This window comes from Tinamus guttatus, unplaced genomic scaffold, assembly GCF_059628265.1.
Source record: "Tinamus guttatus ecotype Peru unplaced genomic scaffold, ASM5962826v1 Tinamus_guttatus_pri_ptg000197l, whole genome shotgun sequence".
Classification (NCBI taxonomy): Eukaryota; Metazoa; Chordata; class Aves; order Tinamiformes; family Tinamidae; genus Tinamus; species Tinamus guttatus.
Genome location: NW_028288731.1, coordinates 3,028,064 through 3,032,850, shown reverse-complemented (window position 1 = coordinate 3,032,850; position 4,787 = coordinate 3,028,064).

Genomic DNA, 4,787 nt, shown 5'->3' with positions numbered 1-4,787 from the left:
ACTGGGAAGCGTTCAGCTCTTAGACACACTCAGAGTTTAGCTGCAAAAAGGAGTGTGAAGGAATTGCCTCTGCAGGTTTAGGCTGCACCGGTCTGATTTTATATCCTTGGCTAGAATGCTTGTTGAATCACAGATTGGTTAAGGTTGGAAGGGACCTCTAAAGATCATCTAGTCCAACCCTCTGCTGCAGCAGGGGCACCCAGAGCATGTGACACAGGGTGGCATCCAGGCGGGTTTGAAGATCTCCAGAGCAGGAGACTCCACAGCCTCTCTGGGCAGCCTGTTCCAGGGCTCTGTCACCCTCACAGGAAAGAAGTTCTTCCTCACATGGAGATGGAACTTCTGTGTTTCAACTTGCACCCGTTACCCCTTGTCCTGTCACCAGCCACCACAGAGAAGAGCCTGGCCCCATCCTCCCTACAATCACCCCTCAGGTACTTGAACATGTTGATCCAATCTCCTCTCAGCCTTCTCTTCTCCAGGCTAAACAGGCCCAGCACTCTCATTCTTTCCCCATACGATAGATGCTCCAGTCCCTTAATGATCTTTGTGGCTCTGCGCTGGACCCTCTCTAGAAGCTCCATGTCCCTCTTGTCTTGGGGAGCCCAGAACTGCCCCCAATGCTCCAGGTGTCTCCCCAGAGCAGAGCAGAGGGGCAGGATTCCCTCCCTTGACCTGCTGCCAACGCTCCTCTTGATGCAGCTGGGAGCCCACTGGCCTTCTTAGCCACGAGGGCACATCAATGCCTCATGGGTAACTTGGGGTCAACCGGGACTCCCAAATCCCTCTCCGCAGAGCTGCTTTCCAGCAGGTCAGCCCCTAATCTGTCCTGGCGCCTGGGGTTATTCCTGCCCAGGAATGTAGGTGCAGGGTGCAGGACCCTATACTTGTCCTTGAAATATATATTTTCTTTTCCCCTGACAGGAGTTAGAACTGTATCGTTTGAGAAGGGTTTGGAGATTTCATGCGACAATTCTTTGCAACATACTGGGTTTCCATCTTGCACTGTGCATCCTATCAGGCACCACAAGCTCTCAGGGAGAAAAGAGGTTCACCTTGGAATTACAGGTAGGAGCGTAGGGGCAGGAGGCAATGGGGATAAAACCCCCAAAGCAGTCTGTTGTGAAGGGTATTCTGAGCTTTTGGCTTCTTCACCGATTCATTTTTTGTTTGATAAGAGATGTAGGTGGCAGAGACTCCACCAAATGAAAGAGGGAAGGTGGACTTTTACAGCATTTGAGGCTAAAATTTGGGAAAGCTATATTTGCTCTGAATGTAAATAGTATTTAGAAGTTTGAGATAAACTTAACTGAAACAGCTGTATTTCATAGCAACTTCACACAAAACTGAAAGACAGCACAATTACTTGTATGGATGAATAACCTGGGATCTCAACAAACTATTGTCAGGAACACAAAAGGGAGAAACTGTTTTTCTTTGGAGGGTGGGAAGGAGTGTTAAGAAGGTCTTACTGAGTGAAGATCAGTATTTCAAAATAAATGGCAGTTCTGTTGGTTTCAGGTCACCTCCAGCTAGTATCATCAGGTTCAAGTTTTTTGAATTTTAAGCCAGTGCAGACTATCTGATTCTTCTGGTCAGGGGCCAGGGTTGTCTTCATTTTGTTCCAGCTGCAAGCTCCTCTCCTGTAGCACCAATCTTTTTCTTAGGTGTCCTATTCCACTGCAGATTTAATCGCTCCGCTTGCAGTGTCTTCGATATTTCCAATCCATATCATATAGAATTTCCCATCGGGTTGGATTCAGTGCTGCCAATCATGCTAGCAGCAGGTCGAGAGGAGGAAAGTCCCCTCGCTTCTGGGGGAAAGAAATTGCTAAGGTAGAAGAGAGGAGAAATTAAAAAAAAAAAAAAAAAAAAAACCCTAAAGCAGCAAGCAAGAGCTCAGCGTGGCAATAAGAGCCATAAATAAAAGTTGCAGGTGGGGAAGAATCAGGGATCAATGTAAATGATTACTTGCATGGTAGTGAGTGGAAAGACTGATTAGGGCTAACTTTTTAGTGTGACATTAGAATTGGCTCAAAAATGATAATGCCGGAAGAAAACAGAACAAAAAGAAAGTAGCAGCAGGAATTCATATGAAAAACAGGTCTCATGCTGTTTTCTAGTACTCTGTGGCTGTTTGTTTATATCCACCCACATGAAGTTAATGTAAGATCACAAAATGTGATTGTTCCTGTTATTTCACAGCTTTGGCACCAGCAGACACCTCCTCCTAATATATTATTTCCCTGTATTTAATGCCTTGCAAATGTCCATCCTTGCCACTTGCTTCTTTTTCCCTGTTTTGCAGGGGAGCTATCCCCTCTGTGCTCCGAGCCAAAGAGCAGCTCTCGCTGTTGGTGACAGAGCCCTTGTAGGAGCAGGACCCCAAGGGACCGAGCGAGGACCCCTCAGCAAGGAGCTTGTGGTGCCCTTCACCCCAAACGGAGCTTCCCGGGGCTCAGACTCACGTGGGCTTAAACTGTTGAATAACCTCTGGAGTCCTAAGAGCATGCAGGGAAGCAGGGTGAGGAGTGAGCCCTTAGGAGGCACCATGGGCTGCGTAGCATGTGGTTAGGTCCGTCCCAGTCATAACCTCCCAGTTGCTGAGCTGCATAAGAAGAGCTGTATAAAGTAATATTAGTGGGCAAAATTAGCTGGCAAACCTGAGAGGCTGTAATGAAAGAGGGAGTCAAAGCTACCTCAGCCATCTCTTATATGCAAGTAACAAGATCTTCATAACGAACTTGGTTAAAAAAAAAAAAAAAAAAAAAAAGGCAGCAGACAGAAACCATATAGTTTTGTGTTTTTAGAAATGTGACTATATTGCAGTAAGAAAAAAAATTGTAGGGTGCAGGATGCTGTAGTGGCAGAAGTATTGTGAAGATCTCTGCTTCCCTAGGTGTAGATGAGTTCAGCAACCGAAACACTGCAAAAAGCCTCTTTAAAGTATGTGGAGTATCTCCGCTTCAGGAGTTATCTTCTCCATAAAGTCAATCAGCTTCCCAAGGTTTGTGTTTTGGGAGGGATCTTCTTTTCATGTTTTTTTATTTTTATTCATTCATGTATTTTTATTCTTTTTCTCTCTTGTCTGGGGACCTGTAGGCTTGGGTCCTGGGTACGTGCTACCTGTTTAAGTATGTGACCTGTAGACTGGAAAGGGACAGCAGCTGAATGTGTACCACAAAAGCAAGTATTGCTACTGCTTGTTAAAAATAACCATAGTCAGTCATTGCTCCAATGTGATTTAATCACAATTTGGAAGACAAATCTGTACTCAGTGCATTTTTCCAAGGGCAAGAAAAGCCAGAATGCTGTTTGCTTGGGAGCTGAACTGCTGAGCTACTGGAAATGATTCTCTCCAGCACGGATTATGCAATTTTTTGCAGATTTGGTTTAAAGCATCAATGCAGCTTTACACCAGCAGAGAATCAAGTTCATTTTTTCTTCCTCTGTTTCCTGAGCATTTCTTCTGTAAATAACTTCTCCAGGGGCCAGACTTGTGACTGTATCAGTTTTGTCTGTGGACTTCTCAACAGCATGGTTTTTACAGCTTAGTTCCTCTTTGTTGTGCAGAGGTAGCGATAGAGTTGTTTCCTTGTCTTTTCTCCTGTGGTTGCTGCTATCACAACAGCAAGGGTTCAAAAAATGAAAGAAGAAAGGAAACATCCACTGCGCTGTCTGCTTGGACATTTGGGAAGTGCCCCACAAGGGACAGCTGGATTCTTATTTTCCTGGAAAAGGCTCATGAGAAAGGGTGGGTTATTTTGCACAGTCTCTGTGGCCTTCTGGTGAGGCTGCATTGAGTCAGGAGTCGCATCTGTGATGCTAGACTTCTCTTTGGTGTTTGTTGCCTGCTGCCCAATTTCTTTGAGTGGTCAAATCTATTCTGGCATTACTTTTAAGCACTGCTAAATAAGAAATTGCTGTGGTGGGGAGTTTGTTTGTTTGTTTTCCTTTCCACATTGATACTTAGTTGGGAAAGCTGAGTGCTGTCTGTATCAGAAAAGAGTAAAATGAAGGTCTTCATGCTGGAAATCTCAATTACTGAAATGAAAAAATGATGATTATCTAGATGAACAAAATCCTGATAATGTAGGGATGTAATTGTCTCTGGATTGCTGAGGGTAATTGAATGAATTTCCTTCAAAAGTGTTAGTTAGTGCTGCTATTTCCTGTGTGTTTCCTGGGAATAGGTTTTATGCTGGTTAATTAAGCAGGAAAGAGTGCCCAAGGGCTTCCCCTGCAAGCTCCCTGTGTGCTTGTGCTTAGGGGACAACAGCAACAAGAGGCTTTGGGTCAAAATATATGAACAAATGAATCACAGGGTCTCTTTACATACGTTTACTTGGAGATGGGACCTTTCTCTCAGGCTTTCATACAGCTTATGCAGAGACTCCCTTCTCTGCGTGCTTCTTATTCACAGTACACTTTTAGCTTCTTAAAATGAGCTATTTCTTTTCCACAAATGCTCCTGCCCCAGCAGGGCTCTGCAAACCTCTCCTGCCCCACAGTTCAACCCGGTGTATCCTACAGCTACCTAAGAAAGGAGAGCTAGAGATGACTACAGCTGTAGGCAGCACTGTTTGCAGAGGGGTAAGTGGCTCCTGCTGGCCCTGTCAACCCACAGCACATGCAGGAAGAGCCGAGCTTATTTTAAAGGTCAGTTGGTTCATTAGTGGTGCATCAGGAACGTCCTCTCATTGGCATAATTGCCTGCTATACATAAAAAGTTCTCAGGTGCAAATGAATCTGAAAGAAAGGGAGGCTTTAATTGGCCAAAGAGACTT